At 44.3% G+C, this 22,287-nt stretch overlaps 1 long non-coding RNA gene and 1 pseudogene across 1 annotated transcript; one reads left to right on the top strand and one right to left on the bottom strand.

Annotated features, from left to right (window-relative positions):
- Window positions 1–2,810: 2,810 nt before the first annotated feature.
- On the top strand, window positions 2,811–4,378 carry LOC122472872. Its single transcript, XR_006294540.1, has 3 exons — window positions 2,811–3,469; window positions 3,860–3,985; window positions 4,096–4,378. It is a non-coding gene; the product is annotated as an uncharacterized LOC122472872 (long non-coding RNA).
- Window positions 4,379–16,240: 11,862 nt separating this feature from the next.
- On the bottom strand, window positions 16,241–16,627 carry LOC122473599 (annotated as a pseudogene).
- Between the last annotated feature and the right edge of the window lie 5,660 nt (window positions 16,628–22,287).

Below are 22,287 nucleotides of genomic sequence, written 5' to 3'. Positions count from 1 at the left end.
TGAAGCCAAGAAGGAAGGAAGGAAGGAAGGAAGGAAGGAAGGAAGGAAGGAAGGAAGGATTAAAACTAAAATGAGATCCTACTACACACCTCGAAGAATGGCAAAATTTGAAAGGACTGATTACAGCAAATGTTGGTGAAGATATACAAAGCAACTAGAAATCTCATATATGGCTACTAGGAATATAAAATGGGACCACCACTTTGGAAAACAGCTTAGCAGTTTCTTAAGTCTGACATACACCTATCATATGATCAAGCCATTCTATTCCTAGGTAATTAATTACCAAAGAGAAGTAAAAGCATGTATCTACACAAATACTTGTACATGAATGTTCAGTTTTATGTACATGTACAGTTTTATTTGTAATAGTCAAAAACTGGTATCAACCCAGCTGTTACCAACAGATGAGTGGATAAACAATTTGTGGTATATCCACACAATGGAATACTACTAGTAATAAAAAGAAATAAACTATTGATACACGCAACAACATGGATGAATCTCAAAATAATTATTCTGAGTTAAAAAGGGCAAAAATGAATACATACTATAGGATTACACTTGCATAAGATCAAACAAAAAATGTAAAGAATCTGCAGTGACAGAAGACAAATGGGTTGTTGCTTGGAGACAGGGTCCACTGAGTAGATGGGATGATAAAGAGGCACAAGGAAACTTTGGAAGGACATATTCATCATCTGGATTGTGTGACAGTTTCACAGGCATATACATGTGTCAAAACTTACCAAAATTGCACACTTTCAGTATGTGAAATTTGTTGACTGTCAATGATAGCTCAATAAAGTTTTTAAAAATCTATTTGAAAAGTTGAGAATACGTACATGGAAACTAAAACGGAAAAAAAAAAAAAAACAGGCGGGGGGAGCCCAATAACAATGTGCCCATCATTCCCTTCTACCTCATTGAATGGGCTTCTTAGTACATCACTTGGTTACCCACAAGCACTTTGGACATCTTAAGACGTTGCTGTCCATTGGAAGCAGGTCGGGTAAATCTGGACAAACCCAACAAGTGCCTAGAAGAAACACACGTGACTGCAGTCACAGGACACACTCCTTCAAAGAAGGCCAACTGGCATTTTAGCTTCTAGGTTTCCACAAGGCATATTATTACGATTCTTTTAAGGCCTCTCCTCAAATCCTTGCCTGGCCCTGTCCATCAAACCTAAAGTATTTTATCACAATCCCCAACCACCACTGAAAAACCCTCCTTAGACCAGTCTTCCAACCCCAGTAAAAATCCAGACTTTGCCCTTTTGCCCTCTGATACGCTGCTAAGGCTACTCAAAGTAATACTCTTCCTCACTGTGCAAGCAATAAATGGATTGTTTTACTGACAATTCAGGAAGCCAGGATTCAACATTATTGATCATTCATATTTTCTCTTCTGAATTATTATAGTAATCTTTGCCCATTTCTTCATTTTGAACGTACATTTTGGTTTTGATTTGCAGTTTGAAAACTTTAAATCTTTTCTTTGCACTACTTGATGTAAATATTTTCTCGCTTTCCTCTTATTTATTTTTGTTTAACGTCATTATAAAAACAAAAACAAAAAACAACTTTTGGTGCTGTACAGCCTGGGTTCAAATCTCTCCTGCTACTAGCTGAGGACCCTTATGTATCAGGTAACTCTCTGTGAAGCCAGATTCCTCATCTGCCTCCCATGGAAATTAAGCTCCATGAAAGAAGGCATTTTCCACTGTTTTGTTAACTGTTGTATCTTCCACTCTAGGAACAGTGCCTGATGCATATAATAAATGCTGGAAAAATATTTGCTAAACGAATGAATCTATAAAGCCAGAACAATCTTATTTACCTCATGCGGTTGTTGTTAAGAATCTATTAATCCTCATGAATTTTAGTCTAGGAACAGTGCCTGGCACACACTAGGAGCGCAAGAAATGTCAGCTTCCTCTCCCGTCACCCAAATCCTGCCTCTCAGAGAAGTTTTACCTCAAAGTCTTCCCTCCCACCCCCATCTCCCCTCAGTTAAGTCTTTCCCTTTCCTGCTCCCACTCCTCCCACAGGATTCGCACCATTGTTCTCCTTCAGTGTGGCTCACGTGTGACCAGAAGTTCTTCACCTTTGGGCAGCTGTGAGCCCCTCTGAGAATCCAAGGAAAGTTATGAACACTCTCCCCAGAAAAACGCACCTATGCACACACAACACAGACTTTTCCGTACAATTTCAGGGAGCTCACAGAATCCTGCCACTAAACTGCCATTTTAGATTCCTTAATTAAGTGGATATTAACGTCAAAGACTCCTTATTGCTTCCGAGCGGCAAACCTCAACAGGTCACAGGAAATTCCCAGCGCTGATCTTTAGTGCAAGGGTCAGAGTCCAAACCCGGCGTCCCGACCGGAGCTCCTCTGAGATGCAAATTGCCCTCCGCCCTTCGGGCCCAGGGCGCCTATTGTTCTTCCCCGCCGCATTTCAGAGCCGACCCCTCACCCTGGCGGGGGGGAAGGGCGCTGCGGGGGAGAAAGGGAGTTTCTAAATGGAAGCAGAGGGCTCTGGTAGGTTCTAAGATCACTTGTAAACTGTGGCAACCCTGCTCGTGACTTAGTTCTCTCAGGCTCCCAGTCGGTAAGCAACAAGCCTTAACTGCCATTACGACCCCTGTTCCTTGCCTTCTGTAACTGGAACGAGGGATAAAACGGGAGGCTGTCCCACTGCCCTTTCAGGAAGAAAGACTGTCCTGTCCTGTAACGAGGTGAAGCGCTCAGGCCCAGGGGCTAGCCACGTGACTTCGTATAAATCTTGTAACCGTCCGAAGCCTGTTTTGCCTTAGGAAGTATGGGAGTAGCAGCACAGACCTCATACTTTCCCTGCGCGAGGGAGAGGTGACCAAATCGCCTACACAATGTGTTGCACCTAGAAGCGCCCGTGATTGTTAGCGGTTAGGTGTTAATATTAAGGAGCAACTCAGGCCAAGGACGCCGCGGGGCTGGCGTCGCTGCGGGGGGTGGAAAGCTGAGCGCGGGGGAGCTCTGAGCTTGCGGCCCCCACCCCACGCCCCGAAGCCCGGCTGTGTGCGGACGCCTTCACCCTCCAGTCTAGGTGGTCCATGGCTTCTTTGTGTTCTAGAGCTCTCCATGACAAACGCAGACACCCTGGAGGGCTCCACCGCCTTCCCTCCCTCCAGCGCGGGTTAGGACTCCCCCACCCACGAATGGCTCCGTCCCCGGGCCAAAAATCAGTAGACCCAGACAACCTGAAGGGTTGGTTCGGCCTTTTCTTTCATTCTTCTGATTAGAAACAGTCCCAGAGGCGACGCGATTTGCCCGAAGTCTGCAACTTCCTGGAACTGGAAACCAATCGGAAGACTTCCGCGTCGCGGCTCTTTCCGCCGTGATCAGGTTACCCAGCGCCTCGGGACCTGCTTTTGAAAAGGAGAGGTCGACCTGGGAGAGCCGCTGAACGAGATACTCTTCGGAATCGGTAACTGCTTATGGCAGGCGGTGAGAGAGTGGGGGTGATACAGTGTGGAGCCTGCGTCCCCCCGAAACATAATGTCAACACTTTCAAATTGCCTTCCGAGATCCCGAATTTTAGGGGGTGCATCTTCCGGGGGGGGGGGCCTGGGAGCTTACCTGTTTTGTTTACCCGCCCAAGTGCCTAATGCAGAGTAGTTACCTAATAAATATTTGCCGAGCGGATGACTGCACAGCCGAATGAGCCCCGTTCCATCATAGGGATGTAGGAGGATTTGCGGAGCCAAGCCCCACCTGGGAGGCACCTAAGTCCTTGCCAGTTTTTCTCAATTATGGCTCTGCAACGAATATCCTCTGTGCATAAATCCTTGACTGCATCTCTTGATTATTTCCTCAGGATATTTTCCTCGAAGTGGGATTACTGGGTTGAAGGGTATGCACATATGTAAGGCTCTTGATTCAGAGTCCCTCCAGCCGCGCCAGAATGAGTGAGTCAGCTTCCCAGCAAGCTGGCCAAAACTCGGTATCACCGGCCTTCATTTTTATTTCTCTCTGTCTCTCTTTTTTCTTTGCCATCTTGATAAGATAAAAATGATATCCCATTTTATTTGCATTTCTTTGTGGACTAATTAGGTGGAGATTGGACTAACTTTAAAGAAATATTCTTAAGGAGCACCGAGAAATCCTGTGTGGAAAAGGAGACCGTGACACCAGGCACATTCTGCCCAGTGAGGTGAAACCAAAGGGCTCCAATGGTCTGGTGTGATTTGACCAGAAGATGTAAACACATTTGAGCCTTGCTCCAGAGGCTTCCCCTGAGCAAGGGAGGGGAAGCTGTGACTTACTAGCTTCCCTATGTTTGTTATTTTTTGTTATTTTCATTTCCTGATGAGGAGTAAATGTTTCATAAAGCAAACGAAAACCCTGTGTAATTATCTTTAAGGACAGCAAGAAAAAGTAGAAGTGGGAAAACTAGTTCACTTTAACGTCATGGGAAAGGGGGGAGGGGGGAGGGGTGAAGTTTGAAGCCTGTTTCCAGGCGGTGGGAGGGAAGTCCCTGAAGATGGGGCTGGCAGTGGGGCGGGGAGGGAGTGAGCAAGAGGCTTCCCAGGGCTCTGGAGACTTCCTTCTGGAAAGGCTGCTATGAGTTTGTAGCGCTTATGAGGCCTGTGGTCCCTGGGGACCTGGAAGGGGCGTTTAATGGACTTTTGAGGATCAAAGTCAGATTGCCAGGCACAAAGGAAGGTTGTGAGGAAATGGAGGCCACTGCATCTCCGGCCGTGCTCCGGGAATGGGGAGAAGGTACCTGTGGCATTTTCCCCGGGCAACGGGAGATGGTGGTCCCTAGAGCTTTTGTGGGCTGTGAAACGGTGGGCGCTTCTCCCCCAGTCAGAGCCGCTCCCCAGCTCTTACGATATCGGCTAGGTTCTTTTATAAACCACACCCGAGAGGATAACTGATTTGCCAATGTTTACAGGCAGTTTTATTTACTAATCTAGCTCATTTACTGTCAACTAAATTTATAGTCCTAATTACAGTCCTCAGCATTTTCCTGATAATAAACATACAGGATGTGTTTTATGTTTGTTTGGTTTTTTTAACTGTGGGGGAGTTTATTTTCTTGATTACTTTAAATTTCCTATTAAAGTCTTAAATTTAACCATCAGCTTCTCACAACAATCTATGAACTTTTCTGCCACTTTAATTCTTCTAAAAGGGCTCAAGCCAAATGCGAACCAGGGGTTCTTAGAGGTTTCAGTGAATGATTTCAAAGCCGTGTCACACTTCAAAATCACTTGGCGGCTTTCAAAAAATTAGTTTTCCCTCCCTCTTGGGAGACTAATTTTTGTAGGGCGGGGACATACTCAGAAACTAGTATTTTTTTAAAACCTCCTCAGTGATTCTTAAGTTGCTGCTATAAAAGCCAGTTTTGGGAAACTGTTGTCTAAATGCTAAATCTATTTTGTCTGTCTTGTTTGTTTGTTTTTATTTAAAGAAACTCATGCTTGTGGAGCAAGCAGGGAAGGGGTTGGGGGTGGGGGTAGAGAATCTCAAGCAGTCTCCACGCTGTCAGAGCAGGGCTCTCACCCATGAATTATGGAATCGTGACCTGAGCCAAAACCAAGAGTCGGACGTTTAACCAACTAAACCACCCAGGCACCCCTATTTTGTTTGTCTTTTAGTGAAATTTGGAAATGGCAGCTTTAATTTCCAAAATGTTAAATAATGCTTTGCATTTCCGGAAAATACTCTTTTTTTCACCTCCATCGCCACCCACCCAGGGCTTGAACTTCCTGAACCCTTCAGTCCTTCCTTACCTAACACTTGATGCCGGATGATGCCATTGTTTTCACCAATCCGTGTCCCCTCTGGTTTTCCTAGATTCCTGCCTTCTCCCTGTGGCAGCATGTTTTGGGCTTTCTTTTGTGAATGACAGTTGGCCTTTCTTCCTGTGCTTTCTTAAGCCCTGCTGCTCTTCAAGGTGTCCTGGATACTTGAGGTAACGGACCAGGCGCCATAGAAGCCGCTCCCACAACTGGCATAAGGTGCTGTGACTCTCAGATCTTCACCTCTCACTGTTTCTCTGGGAAGTCTCCAGGTCCCCACATTTCAACTACCTACCAAGCATTTACTCTTAGATATGCCACAAAGCACCTCAGACTCAGTGTTTCTCAAATATTACATCCCTAGCTATGTTTGTTTCTGTGAGGTTTTTTGTTTGTTTGGGTTTTTTTTTTGTTTTGTTTTTTGTTTTGTTTTGTTTGTTTTTTTTTTAGTAATTTCACCCAACATGGTGCTCAAACTCACGACCCTAAGATCAAGAGTCACACACTCTTCCTACTGTGCCAGACAGGTGCCCCTGTTATTTGTGTTTTTTATCTCAATGAAAGGCTCTACCACATTAGTCAAGCTAGAAACATGGGGGTAACCCCATTCATTCATTTAAAACCACTATTCTAGGCACTGGGGATAACAGAAACTACAAAAAGTCGTGCCCTCCAAAAACTTGTATTCCAGAAGGGGAAAACAGAGTAAGCAATCAGTCCCCAAATCTAACAGATTCCAACTTATTATTTTTTTTAAAGGTGAGCCACCTTTTTTTTTTTTTTAATATTTATTTTTGAGAAAGAGCAAGTGGGGCAGGGGCAGAGAGAGAGGGGGACAGAGGATCAGAAGCAGGTTCTATGCTGACAACAGAAAGCCCAATGTGGGGCTCGAACTCACAAGCCACAAGATCATGAATGGAGCTGAAGTCAGACACTCAACCGACTAAGCCAGGCAGGCACCCCCAGATTCCAACTTCTAATATCTCTAGACTCTGTCTCTCCAGTCACCACCTTAGTTCAAACCCTTGATGGCCTCCCTCTTTCTCTTACTCCCTCCAGCCCATTCTCCCCACAGCAGTGGGGAGCTGAATCTTAAATTGCAGCCTCTAGCTTTAAGCTTTCCATCCCTCCAGGAGAGAGTCTTTCTTTGCAAATCTGGGTTAAAGGGTTTTATAGCCTCTAGGCCCTGCTGGCCTTTCCATCACTCATCTCCACCCAGGTGAGCCACACTCTCCTCAGGCCACACTGAATATAGCTGCAGGCTTCCCATACCTGCCATTCCACGCCTTCCCTCCTGCTTAGCTGACTACCTTGTCTGCTTTGCAGGTCTTAGCTCAGGTACTATGACAGGCAGCTTCTGAGGTGGCCCCCACTGATCCCTGGCTCCTCATATCCAGCCCTTGGGATTCTGAAGAAAGGAATGTGGCAGAAGCTGCCTTGTTGTGAATTGCTCTGTGATGAAGGCCATGTGACAAGGAGCCGAGGGAAGCCTCCGGCCAAAAACCTGTGAGGAACTGAATCCTTCCAGCAATGATGTGAGTGAGCTTGGCACAGGGGTCCCCCCCCAAAGCTGGGCCTTCAGATGAGATGGCCGCCCCAGCAGTCAGCATTAACCGCAACCTCATGGAAGACCTTCAGCCACGAGAGGCAGCCAGTTAAGTCATGCCTGGATTCCTGACCCAAAAAAAAAAAAAAAAAACCTGTAAGATAATAAATGTTTGTTGTCTTAAGCAGCTATGTTTTTGTTAATTTGTTACACAGAAATAGATAACAATTAGACTTCTGGACCCCTGCCTCTCCTCCACACCCAATTCAGTGCCCTTCTGAGTTATAGGGCCAGTGATATCTCCACCTGTCATCCCCAGTACTTAGCCCTTAGTATTATAATTAGGCGTCTATGCATGTCTGCACCCCTAGATTATGGGCTCTACCAGGAAAAGGAAGAGAGGGAAGAAAGTCACTATTTTCCCTCTCAAGACTCTGAATCCCTGCTCTGCTTTAGCCACGTTTTTGTACGTCCACAGTGATAGCCCCAAAGTGCAGCTGTAACCCCAGGAAGACCCTCTGGCCCGCTGGAGCCAAGCCTCCCTGCCCTCTCCTCCCAGAGACACTTGTGTGCACGCGCACACACTCACATTTCGGGCCCACTGCCCTCTACTCGAGAGTGGGTGGAGTCACTCCTTGCTCCTTACACACACACCCTCAGGCTACACTTTTGTGGGTTTTCTGAATGAAAGGTGGGAGGGAGAGCCACCTTCTGCTTTGAATTGCCCAGTTCCTCCACCTTTATTTGCAGCCAACTGAACTGTTCTAGGAGGACATGGGTGTGAGTCCCCTGGGGGAAAAAAAAGAAAAAGAATGCAAGTACTTCTGGCTGCTTTCATTTTCTGGTGTCTCAACCCACAGGCCACTCGCTATCTGACTCAACCCTGAGATCTGAATGAGGTGCTACCTCTGGGTTCCCAGAGTGCTCTGTGGCACCTCCCTTGGGGCAGATAACAGCGCTGTCCTCTGGGCTCCTGTGCACTCTCCTGCCCTTTGTTAGACAAAGGACAGTGCCCTTGGCCTCCTGGTGGCCCTTCTGTTACCCTGTGTCAGCTCTACATACAAGGGCGGCAACTGCCCCAGACCCCCCAGGCACACTTCCTACCACCCTCAACCCCCCATCCCCTCAACCAATCTACCAACGTGTCTGTTGTGTCCAAGCTGGATGGATAAAATTTTTTAAAGACACGCCTGGGTATGAACACACCTCTTTCTAGTTAAGAAGTTTCTAATAGCATTGCACCTCTGGCGTGTGTTTCTGTCCTGTTCGCCTTCCTCCGGCACTCAGGGGCAGATTTCCTCTTGGCCTTCCTTCTGTGACTGCTTTCTGCTCAGCTGTTCACGTCGCTAACAAGGTTATACCCATCAACTGTGCTCTAGACGTGTCATAGTATGATAACAGGAAGGACCCGGACTTGGGGGTGACAGATCTGCCACTTACTGTATTTGATCCTGGCTGGGTACCCAAACTAGGCCTCGTCCTCCGATTGGGTCTACTAATAAGCTGTTTCCCTCTATTGTTCTGAGATTAAATTAAATAAGCTGTGCGAAGCATGTAGTAGGAGTAGTAAGTGTTCAACAATGGCTTCGTGTGTGTGTGTGTGTGTGTGTGTGTGTGTGTGTGTGTTTTAAGTTTATTTTGAGACAGCACAAGCAATAAAGGGGAAGAGAGAGAGGGAGAGAGAGAGACAGAGACAGAGAGAGAGACAGAGAGAATCCTAAGCAGGCTCCACACTATCAGTGTAGAGCTGATGCAGGGCTCAAACTCATGAACCCTGAAATCATGACCTGAGCCGAAGTCCAGAGCCAGACGCTCAACCGACTGAGCCACCCAGGCGGCCCAAGTCCTTGTACATTTCAAAAAAAAAGACCTCAACAATCTTTGTAATTTTTCCTTGAAAATGCAGAAAGCTAAAGATTGTTAATGTCTAGTTGAAAAAGTGCTACATTCGTTTTATTTGTCTTTTTGGCAGGAGATAGAGTAGGAGAAAGTTGAGGGCGATGTTAGGGGACCGCTGGCTTCCTGGTTTTTGATCGGACTCTGCTGCTGTTGTGGAGAAATGCTGTGGAAACCAGCTGCTCAAATGCCCGAGGAATGGATGTGCCTGAACCTGCCACTGACTCCCAGGTGGTAAGGTGTTTGTCATGCTTGTGTTCCAGTCTCTGTGCCTCTGCTCTGGCTGTCACCGTGGAGAGCAAAGTGCCCCCATCATGAGTTCCCTTCCTGACATTATCTCATCAGGTTGATATGTGAATTAAAGGAGATAATGAATATAAAGAAAATAATCCAGTGTCCAGAATAGAGGTCAGCAAACTTCATTCAGCCCCTAGGACAAATCCAGCCCTGCCACCTGGTTATTTCTTTTATTTTTTTAATTGAAGTATAGTTCACATACAGTGTTATATTAGTTTCAGATGTACAATACAGTGATTCAACATTTCTATACATTTCTCAGTACTCACATCATGATAAGTATATTCTTTTTAAGTTTATGTATTTTGAGAGAGAGAGAGTGCATGTGCGAGCAGGGAAGAGGCAGAGGCAGAGGGAGGGGGAGAGAGAGAATCCAAAGCAGGCTCCATGCTATGGAGCCCGACACGGGGCTCGATCCCATAAATGCTGAGATCATGACTTGAGCTGAAATCAAGAGCCAGACCCCTAACCAACAAAGTCTCCAGGTACCCCATAGTAAGTGTACTCTTGATCCCTTTGTCTACTTCAGCCCTGCTCCTACCTGCCTCCCCCTGCCACCTGTTTTTGTATGACCCATGAGCTAAGAAATGTTTTCACATTTTTAAATAGTTCAAAAAATTTTGAAAGAATAAAATTTTGTGACACCTGAAAATTATATGAAATTCAAATGTAAGTGTTCAAAAAAAAAAGTTTTATTGGAACACTGTGAAGCTCATTCATTCATTGTCCACGGATGCTTTTGTGCTCTTCTGGGATGAGTAGTCGCAACAGGGTATGAACTGCAAAGCTTAAAATATTTGCTATCTGACCCTTTACAGAACAAATTTGCCAAGGGGCGCCTGGGTGGCTCAGTCAGTTAAGCGTTCGACTTCAACTCAGGTCATGATCTTGCGGTTCATGAGAGTGGTGTCAACTCAGAGCCTGGAGCTTGCTTCTAATTCTGTGTCTCCCTCCCTCTCTGCCCCACCCCCACTTGCACTCCGTCCTCTGTCTCTCAAAACTGAATAAACGTTAAAAAAAAAATAAACAAGTTTGCCAAAAGCTCCAGTTGAGGTCCAGCAGTGATCATAAGAGTTATATGAAGCAAGACTTTTATTACTCAGTTAACCTAGCAGTCTCCACCTTTGGCCACAGTGAAGAACCTTCCTTAGGTGCCCCATTACACTTCCTAACTGGTTCTCCTTTACAACTGCAGCTTATCCTGTAGCAAAGCAAGTATGAAGTTTATATTTCCAAATGCAAACCTGGTCTCATATGTTCAGGTTTATGTTTATCTTATTTAATTTCCACAGCAGTCCTATGACAGTGGTATTATGACCCTAGTTTTACAGATGAGGACCTTAAAGCCCATAAAATTTAGGTAATTTGCCAAAAAATTATATAGCTTGGGAAATGGCAGTAATAAGTTTTCTGAAGCAGTTTCAGTAAGTATTGTCACCACGCACGCTGCCTCTCTCTGCCTCTCTGGCTTTGTTTATTCTATTCTGTATGACCCTTGGTCACTTCCTGTTTGGGGTGTGCACCCCAATCCCACACGGAAATCAAACATCAGTCCCCTGTCTCCCAAGATGAACAGCTAATTCTCTGGTCGACTCTAATTCGCTGAAGGGTAAAAGCTAACCTCAGCTACTCCTTCCACTCCTAGGTAACATTTTAATCCCAGCGTATTTCAACACTATCCTTCTGGAACCTACACCGCTGGCTTTTGCCGGGGGTCTCTCTGTTGGCGGACACTCTCTGTGGGAAGAGAACACAATGGCGGGTTGATGGGAATTTCTATTTGGACAAGTGTGACTCTATTAACATCACACTATGCAGACTCTCACCTTTTCACAGGGCACTTGTGTAATCACATATGTGTTCATTTTGACAAAACGAAAAATGTTCTTCCTTTGTACTTTTCCATTTGGGTGCCTCCTGCTGGCTAGTAATGCCAACTTGTAGCAAAGGAAAAGCCCCGAGATAATGTTAAATTCAACGGTACAGTATTTATTTACACCAAGCTTAGTAGTAAACCTTGGTGCTATTTTTTTTTCTTCATCTTTCTTATAGAATCTAGACCTATTTTGTCTCTATTTTCCTAGTCCTTTTTAGACTATTACTTCAAATCAGTCTTTTCCCTTCTGGATACATTTAATTTCTCCTGCATGGAGCCCATCCCCATGTGGCCACTCAGAAGCCAGGGCAGGCCAAGGGGAGAAGAGCACTGAGTTCGTTTGTAGCATTGGCTTTGAAGCAACGACTTCCAGTGACTATGCTTTCAGGAAGTGTGCACTATACTTCTGGGGGCCCAGTGCCAGTTGAAGAGCTTAAAGACCCAGTTGAAGGTGTCTTGCTAAGTAAGTTTCTGCTTTCCTGGAAAAGCAAGTTTTAAATTGTAAATGATTTTAAAGAAGCTCGTTAGGAAAGGCATATTTTACCTCCTTTTTCTGTCATCATTATAATAGAGGATTCAATCAAGTTTAATTTATTCAGCCAGGTGCCTATGGACGCTGCCTCGTTTGTTTGGCTTTGTTTTCACAAAATCCCTTGTCAACTGTGTTCCCAGCGTCAGTGAGCTAATCCTTCCCCTCTGTCAGATCCATGGTAGACAAAGGCCACTAACACAAAGTCTCCACAATGAGAACGGCAGAGGATCTATTAATCTGTCAGTTGCCTGTGAATTATGGCCAAGATATTTGCCCAACATATGGCACAAGGTTATCACATTGTAAAAGCCACTCATTTGAAGCCAAACATCCATGCATGCACACAGACGCTCATAACTAGTGGATAAAAACATTATGCCCAAGGACAAGTCTTCTTGGGGATTTGAAGCTACCACTAAATAACAGTAGAGTTAATCTATTGGGGGTGTTTTATTTTCTATAGTATAAAAATAAATTTGAGATGAAATGAAATCACAGCAGCTTTCAGGGATAATGTAGATAAACAGCCGCATTTAGTTCTAATCCACAGTTAAGACTGAGGGGCATGGTCCTCTGACAGGAAAGAGTTCTATAACCAGAGTCCATCTCATCCGCGAGGACACTTCAATGGGAAGAAACAATGGCATATCATGGAGGTGGGTGCCACCTGACCTTCAGTCAGGGCCAGGAAGTTTAGTTCTCACCTTCGCAGATGCAGAATCTTAATCAGCCCAAACAGGACTCAGATACTAACTCACTAACAAAGCTCAAAGATAGGAATATATAAAAGAGAATGCCACATTATTCATTTCCAATGAAAAATACAACTGCCCAACTTTACAGGTATTGAGTCAGCCTAATCAAAGAATTCCCCCCCTGCCAGTAAAAGAGACCCATAGCGGAACATTCCTGTGTGAGCCAAAGCTTACGGTGGGCATGCGCCTTGGGGGACGGTGGTTGCTGGGTAGAGGAGAGAAGTGGCCACAGTGGAGCTGATACAATGGGAGTAGCGTTAACCACTTTCAGAGTCCCGGAATAGGGTTTTTTTGGTTTTTTTGTTTTGTTTTGTTTTCTTAAATGTTTTTCTTTAACGTTTATTTACTTTTGAGAGAAAGAGAGACATAGCGTGAGCGGGGAAGGGTCAGAGAGAGAGAGGGAGACGCAGAATCCAAAGCAGGCTCCGGGCTCCGAGCTGTCAGCCCAGAGCCTGACGCAGGGCTCCAACTCACAAGCTGTGAGATCATGACCCGAGCCGAAGTCGGACGCTCAACCAACTGAGCCACCCAGGCGCCCCCCAGAATTGGTTTTGAACTCCCACGGGGAGTCAGGTATAGTCCGAAGCTGGTCAAAAGGTATAGGGAGGTTTTATGAGAAACTCTATGTGATTCTGACAAAAGGCCATTCAGAGTTAGAAAAGAGGCCCTGTGTTTGCTTCCTGGGGCTATGTAACAAAGTACCACAAACTGGGTGGCTTAAGAAAACACAAATTTATTTTCTCACAATTCTGGAGGCTAGAAATTCAAAATCAGGGCATTGGCAGGGGTGGTTCCTTTTGAGGCACGGTGGAACGATCTGTTCCACGCCTCTCTCCTTGCTGCTGGTGACAGGTGGCAATCCTTGGCGTCCCTTGGCTTATAGATGTGTCACTCCAATCTCTGTGCCTCCTTCTTTACACAGTGTTCTCCCTGACCACACTCTAGTCAGGCTCCCAACTTTCTTCTCAACAGGGCCTCAACTTCCGAGTTCCATGTCCTTCTGTGGGTCACCCCATTTTAGCCAGAATTTTCACCCTCAACATCTGGTTGGGTCTGTCATCCTCCGTCACCCCCCCCAGGTGATGTCTGCCTCCACTGGGCCGCCTGCAGCAAAAATCCTGTTAGGTTAGCCTAGCAAAAAATTCCCTCCTTACCTCTGATGTTTTTTCCTAGTAATTGTCCATCCACTGACCCCCACCCTGCTCCCTGGCTATAAATTCCCACTTTGCCTTGTGTTCCGGGTCAAGATTAATCTTTCTCCTGCCAAAACCCCATTGCAGTGGTCTCTACACCTATTGCCATAATACCCTGGAATGAAATCTCCCTTCCTATTATTGTTTAACAAGTATCATGACTAACATTTTCTTATAAGGACACCAGTTATATTAGATTACTGGCTCACACTACTCCAGTGTGACCCCATCTTAACTAATTATATCTGCAATGCCCTTATTTCCAAATAAGATCACGTTTTAATGGGTGCCTGGGTGACTCAGTCACTTAAGCATTGGACTCTCTCTCTCTCTCTTTTTTTAGAGACTCTTTCTCGTTTGTTTATTTATTTATTTTGAGAGAAACAGAGCGCAAGTTGGGCAGGGGCAGAGAGAGAGGGAGAGAGAGAATCCCAAGTAGACTCTGCACTCAGTACAGAGCCCGATGCAGGGCTCAAACCCATGAAGCTGTCAGATCATGACCTGAGCTGTAAGCAAGAGTCAGACGCTTAACTGACTGAGCCATCCAGGTGCCCCAGCATTGGACTCTTGATCTCAGCTCAGGTCTTGATCTCAGGGTCATGAGTTCACACCCTGTGTTGGGCTGTGTGCTGGGTGTAAAGCCTACTTTAAAAAATGCATTTTGAGGTGCTGGGGGATTAGGACCTCAATATATCTTTTTTTTTTTTTTTAAATACACTCCATGCCCAATGTGGGTTTTGAACTCGACAACCCTGAGATCAAGAGTCACATGCTCTACTGACTGAGGCAGCCAGGCACTCCCTCAACATGTCTTTTTCAATTCAACCCATAGCCATTCAACCCATAACAGGAAGCCTCACTGCTGTACACATAAAACATAGTGTAATAGACATTCTAATGTCACCTCATACACTTTTTCCCCCTCTTCTGGTAGTATTCCTTGCTCGTTTCCTCCCGTGGGAGAGTATTATCGCCCAGCCCTTTACACCTGTGACTCCATACCCCCGGCTGCACAGGACTGAGATGTCACTCAAGCAGGGCAAGTAATGTCCTCCCTCAGATTTTTCTACATAGAGCTAATAGAGGGAAAGCCCTTACTCTCTGGGATGTGGGGTTTGTGCATGAAACCCCAGACCTGCTGCAGCTATGTCCCCAAATACACGGAGAGAACTTGTCTGCAGGAGGTGAAAATGAAGCCAAGAGGAAGAAAAGAGCTGAGACGAGGGACAGAGAGCCAAGGCCAGATAGCTTAGAGGTTCTTGCTTCTAGCTTTTCCCAGCGCTCAGTCCCAGCTCTTCCAGGGTCACGACACTAATCATGCCCGCGTTGTGTTCGGACAAGTTGGAGTTGGTTCTGTGACTTGGAAGGAAAGGAGTCCTAGGAGATTCATGCAGCATAGTGAAGATAAAAGATACAGAGCATTAAGGGAACCTTGAGGGCTTTACCTTGTGGGAACCCCCTGAGAGCCCCCAAGGAGGATGACATCCTCCCAGAGGAGCAGTGGGGCTGGGTGGAGAAGAGAAGTGGACTCTGAAAAATACTTGGTGACACTTTGGGGGGCTGAGGTGACACTTTGGGGGGCATGTATCTCTATAGAGGAGCCACTCAATCAGGAATTTTGGTGTTAAAGCTCAGCTGGACTTTGTTATGCCCCCGGGGACCTGAAGAGATTTCCATTAGAAATGAGAGGACTATCAAAAGACTAGTTGACATGGAGTGCCTGGCTGTCTCGGTCAGTTGAGCATCCAGCTCTTGGTTTTGGATCAAGTCATGATCTCATGGTTGTGAGACCGAGCCCTGCATTGGGCTACGTGCTGGGCACGGAGTCTGCTTAAGATTCTCTCTCTCCCTCTGCCCCTCACTCATGCATGCACTTTCTCTCCCTCTCTCTTTCTTAAAAAAAAAAAAAAAATTTGAAAAAACAATGAAAAAGAAAGAAAGAAAAGAAAAAGACTAAGTTGACGAGTCTAGAATCCTAGCAAGGTGGACCTACACAAGCTATATGACAAATATTTACTGGTTTCAGGCTCTGATGTCTGTTTTCACAGTGTAATATGCCTATCAGGAAGATATTAATTTATCCATCATTCAACAAATATTTATTAAGGGCCTATTATGTTTCAGGTGCATTGTAAGGATGAGTAGTGGTACACAAAAGATGTAATTTCTGCTCCCATGGAGCTTTCAGTCTATGGGGGAACATATATTCAACAACAAATAAATACTCTAGTAAATGTTTAACTACCAATTATAGTATTATAAAGGAAACTTATGGGAAGAAATTATGAGAGACCTATACTATTTTTTTAAGATTTTATTTTAATTTTTTTAACTGATAATTTATTAAAAAGTTGATTTAAGTATCTGCAATGGTGACTTCAACCTCGACTCCTGACTCAATACTGATGGAAGTAATCTGTTTGACAATCTCAGAAGGACTGTGCAAATCAATGAGTCGCTTGTGGATCCTCATCTAAAAACGATCCCAAGTCTTAGAACCTTCACCACAAGGAGTTTTGCCTGTAGTGATTCTCAGAATCTCGGTAGGCATCCAAACTGGTCCTTTCACTCTGAGATTCTTTTCTTTTGTGCCTCTGATAAAGTCAACACATACCTTCTCCAAAGATTTTATGTTGTGACTGGTTAGAGTAATTCTAATTCAGTGAATCTCCACCTTTGGTTCCACAGGTGTCTTCCTGGTGTCTTTAAAAGCCATGGCTGCGGCCTGGCTTCCTGACCGACTTGTTCCTTGGCCAGAGTGAACAGGTGTGAGTCAGCAGAGATTTTATTTTTAAGTAATCTCTACACCCAATGTGGGGCTCAAACTCATAACCCTGAGATCAAGAGTCACATGCTCTACCAATTGGGTGAGCCAGATACCCCAAGAAACCTACTTTACATCAGAAGGTTTAAAAAGGCCTGAGGAGGGGCGCCTGGGTGGCGCAGTCGGTTAAGCGTCCGACTTCAGCCAGGTCACGATCTCGCGGTCCATCAGTTCGAGCGCCGCATCGGGCTCTGGGCTGATGGCTCAGAGCCTGGAGCCTGTTTCCGATTCTGTGTCTCCCTCTCTCTCTGCCCCTCCCCCGTTCATGCTCTGTCTCTCTCTGTCCCAAAAATAAAAATAAAAACGTTGAAAAAAAAAAAAAAAAGGCCTGAGGAGAGAGTATCAAGACTCGCAGGTTGAGTAGAAGTTTGTCAGACAACAAATGTATGGGCAGAGGAATGAAAGGCAAGGCAAGGGAAGGAAAGAGAATTCCATGCAAGGGAAATAGTAGATGCAAAGACCCTATAGCCAGAAAGAGCTTGACTAGAAAGGAAGGCAAAGTATAGCTGAAGTGTAATAAGAGAGGGAAGAGACTGGCTTGAAAAGAACCCAGAGACATAGACAACAGGCCTATGTAAGGGTTCCAGATTCTATCCTAACTTCTACTATAGGACAGAAAACCTTTCCACAACAGAAAGCCACTGAAAAGCTTTAATTAATGTTCCAAATTACGTTAAAAGAAAAAAAGAATTAATTGAAGAAGGACAAGAGAGAAAAGAGAGACCAGTTAGGAGGTGGTTTGCAGTAGTTCAGAGGAGAGGAGATGGCAGCTTGGAGTAGGTGGTGGTAGAGAGGTCTGGATTTGAGCTACACATGGGAGGTAGAACTGAGGGCACCAGGCCTGGTGTGGGCACAGTAGGTGCTGGAGAGGGAGCCACCGAGAATGACTTTCAGGTTACTGGCCTGAGCTTCAGGCAGTTGGTATTGCCATTAACTGAATTGAGAAATAATGAAGAAGGATGTTGCAAGGAGAAGGGCAAGGAAGATCAAAGAGCGGTTTTGGTTTTAACATGTTAGGTAGAAGATGCCTGTAGCACTTCCAAGTGGAGATACTAAGTGCCAGTCAGATATGTGAGTCTCCCATGATATATGAAAGATGGGAGCTGGTGGTATATAAATCTGTGAACCACTTGAAAAACAATAGGATGAGACTACCTAAGAAGGGGGCCTAGGGACTGAGATCAGAGGAACTCCTTACACTTAACTGTTTGGTACAAGCCAATGTGTTAACAGTGGAGACTGAAAAGCTACCACCAGGCAGTGGCAGAAACACCAAGAGCGTAGTGCCACAGATTCCAAAAAGAGAATGTTAGAAGGAGCCACTGGTCACATGTATCAGTGGCTAAGTCCAGTAGGATGAGGATGGAAATGTGTATTGGCAAACAGAAGGACTTTTGATGGACCTCATCGAGAGTTTCCCCAATGGAGCCTTGAGGGCATAAGCTAGACTGGATGGGATGAAAAGTGAATGGGAGGTGGGCAATGGAGTCAGCATGGGTAGACAATGCTTTCAAAATCTGTATTTACTGTGGGGAGTAGAACAATGGGACAGAAACTCTAAAGGGAATGTGAGGTCGAGAAGGGCAGATTTAAAGATGGGCGTTACTACCACATATGTGACTACAGATGGGGATAATTTCAATTGAGTAAGGGAAGAAGATACAAGAGACTGAAGAGGACACACTCTCCTCCAGGGCTAAGGTGGGCAACATCTACCTCCAGTTTCACTCTACTTTTATTGCTGATCCACAACCTTCCCCCTTCACTGACTCCTTCAGATTGACATAAGAATGCTTCACTTGCATTAATATTTTTCATTTTCTTTATTTAAACTCTGAGTCAGGATCTTCAAAGGAGACAGCATATCTTTACATACATTCCATTGCATGTTGATTTTATAGTTTAGCTCCTTGGAAACTATTTCCATCTTTCTTAGGTACTATATTGATAAAAAATGTTCTGTCCCAATGTACCAACTCTATTCCATAGGTGATTGCCTAAGTGGCATGATTGGAATAACCTGGTAAAGTTTATTCTTGCCCCAGAGTATCACTCAGTAAGAATTAATAATAATTAATTTAAGGATAGGACTTACCTTTAAAAAGTGTCAATTTCATAGATATTACCTCATTTAATCTTCATAAGAGTTGTAAGGTAGGTTTTGTTATCTCCATTTAGAAATGAAGAAACTGACACTACGAGATGTTAAGTGATTTGCAAGATTTCAGAGTTAATAAATGGCAGATCTTGGGTAGTCTACACCCAAAGTTTTAAGAAAAGCTCTAGTTGGATCTTTACATATATAGACCTTTACATACATGAGACCTATATAGATCTCATGGACCTTGAGATTGATGTAGAAGGTGAGATAATCCACAGATGTTCTGGCCACATTCCTCAGCCCTGAGCCACTAGGAGCAGGAGTAGGGAGGGAAAATGGAAGCAAGAAAGCACAGATCTAAAGTTCAGCTGGCTCAGTCAGAAGAGCCTGTGACTCTTGATCTCAGGGTTTTGAGTTCAAGCCCCATGTTGGGTGTAGGGATTACGTAAATAAATAAATTATTATTATTTTTTAATCTGCTCTGAAAGGCACTTTCACGTGCCCTGAATTCATCACTTGGGAATCTTTCATGGATCAACTGTCATTTCACATAATTCAGCTCATGTCCTCACAAGTCAAAATGAGACTGAGAAACAACTTGGTTCCTGTGGACAATCAGACTGAACTCATGCATTTATTAACTGCAATTAACCAGGACAGGCTTATGTTATTCCTCTTCTTGTTCCAGCACATAGGGCGGAGGGTAGAATAAAAATCTTCTGCAACTTAATTTTCTGAGAATGGGGTTTGAAGTTGGGATGAGATAATGGATATGAAATCTCCTTGAAAATGATACCACAACATTGCTGCGTGATGCAGTCTTGGTGGTGTTGGAAGGGATCTGGCAGCTCATTGTACGATCTCAGAGTTAGGACCTTGTGAGCCAGTGACTCTGTCTCCTACAGAAGGTGACGGGGATGTTGTGGCTCCTGCATCGCCCAGCTGCAGAGCTCCACTTGCCAAATGGCCCACTCCTCTTCCACCACACCAAGACGATTCGAACAGAAAGCGGTAAAAACAGCCCGGAGGCCCAAGTTGATTCTTCCTTGTTTGTAGTAAGTGAACAAATGTTTGGGGAAATGTCCACTGTGTAGGTAAGCTGTAGGACGACTCCACACTTAGTGATAGGTAAACCAAGAAGAGGCGTTCCTTTCCCAGGAAATTGCCCTGATAAACTAGACAAAATGAAGGTTTGTAATGCAGCTTGATTAAAGGATCAATATTTGGATTCAAAAGGAGCAGAGTACAATCTCATTTCCATCACTTACTAGCTGTGAGACTTTAACTTCATTTCTCTTAAGTTTATTTTGCTCGGTGATAAGATGGGTATGATAATAATAATGCTTAGCTCACGGGGATAAGTAAAGAGATAAAGCAGACGAAAGGGATGATGTAGATGAAAGGTGCCTGGGGCCTTCCGTAATAGGGGCTAATATCAAACATTAATTCCCTCCCTCCTTCACCCCTAGTTTAGCCACCATCTACAGGTGCAATTTAAACACCCTGAGGAAAGGTTGAGGAATCAAGTGAGGTGTTGAAAACAGTTTCTCCAGAGCGGTCTGGAGAACTGGGACGTAGTGGGTGTATTGGGGGCTTGGTGCCCTTGGGGCTGTAGAAAGCCATATGCTTGCTGGTTTAGTAAGGTTTAGACTAGAGGCCATGAAGCTTGTGTCACCAATCATTTCTGACACATTAAATAAAGTCTGTCATATTGGCTTCTAAGTTCAAGGTTTTAATTCACCTTGGAGGGCAAAGCATTTTGCAGCTCCATTCATTGCCTAGTTGTGTTCTCTTTCCTGAACTCATGTGCTTCTCATTTCTCGGAACCAGTTTATCAAGACTAAAGACTAATGCCTGAGCTGTTAGCTCCTCTGGAGAAAACAAAACCATTAACGATAGTTAACATATTAATTGCAGAAAGAGCTTCTTTAAGTTTCTGTTGGCAACAAGTTACCGGTCTAATAGAGTAAGTGAAGTGCATCCAGACTCAATTGAAAACCTGGCCAGGCAGGATTTTTAATCTTCATACTTCAGGTTTTCGTTATTACAGTTGCCAAAACGCCAAGCTTGTAATTTACAAGTAGTACCCATGTGTCACTTAGAAAGAAACCCAAACCTAAAAATAGAAATGAAACTCAGGAAAACACCAACCCAGATAAATAAATCTTATGTCAAATGTAGAAAGCTTGTAGACCTGTGCTCAAGGTTACACCAATTGTTTAAATTTCAATGGATTAAAGCAAGTGCATTGACCAGTCGGCATGGTGATGCCCAGGGCAACGTGACAATTTTTTTTCATGTTTCAGAAAATCTTTCCACATCATTTCTTGCTTTTTTTTCTTCTGTCTGATTATTCAGTTCTTCAGTAACAGACTCTTTTTCTATAACAACCAGGTTAATACTTCTATTGGGACTTAATTTTACCTAAAGCATTGCACATACAGGACCAAGGCCATTGACCATCCCCCCATGTAGACCTTTGTTACCTTGCCACACATTGCATCCCTAACCCCAACTAGTCTTTGGAAATGTGTGTCCCATTGTTAAGGATAGGACAGAAGTGAGATGTATAGTTGTTAACCATTGACTCCAAGCCTAAAATTTTGGACTTCTTTTACTCCCATACCCCAGCCAGTAACCGAATCCTGCTAATATTTTCTTAATCTTTTTTTTTTTTTTTTTTTTTTTTTTTATATTATCCATCCTTCCTTTCTCTGGTGTGATGGTTAGTTTTATGTGTCAACTTGGCTAGGCTGTGGTACCCAGTTATTTAATCAAACACTAATCTAAGTTTGTGTTGCCGTGAAGGTATTTTGTAGATGTGGTTAACCTCTACAATCAGTTGACTTAAGTAAAGATTATCTTTGATAATGTGGGTGGACTTCATCCAATCAGGTTAATTAAAAAAAATTTTTTTTGATGTTTATTTTTGAGAGAGAGAGAGTGTGTAAGTGGGGGGAAGGACAGAGAGAGAGGGAGACACAGAATCTGAAGCAGGCCCCAGGCTCTGAGCTGACACCACTCTCATGAACCATAAGATCATGACCTGAACTGAAGTTGGACACTTAACTGACTGAATCACACAGGCACCCCTTATCTAATCACTTTAAAGTGTAGGAGAGGGAAAAAATTTTCCCAACCCTCTTAGGGCTTGTATATAGGAGCTGCAAATTAAACTGACAAAAGACAGGTTAACAGGAGGGAAAAAATGGGGTTTAATTACCCACTCAATGGGCATATAGCACAATGATGAGACCTCATTGATGAGTAATTCATAGGAGTGGTTAGAATTTGGGGCTTATATACCATGATGGGGGTGAAGAGGATTGGGAGAAAGGCACTTATGGGGAAAAAAAATGACTTTTTGGAAAGATAAATGTGTTTTCAGAAGAATAAACAGGAGATAAGAAAGTTTGTGATAATGTTTCTCTACAGGTATGTCTCTACAGGTATGAGTAGTCTTTCTGTCTCCTTCAGG

Source organism: Prionailurus bengalensis, chromosome B4, assembly GCF_016509475.1.
Source record: "Prionailurus bengalensis isolate Pbe53 chromosome B4, Fcat_Pben_1.1_paternal_pri, whole genome shotgun sequence".
In the NCBI taxonomy this organism is placed as follows: Eukaryota; Metazoa; Chordata; class Mammalia; order Carnivora; family Felidae; genus Prionailurus; species Prionailurus bengalensis.
This window is presented reverse-complemented; position numbering and strand designations above follow the sequence as displayed.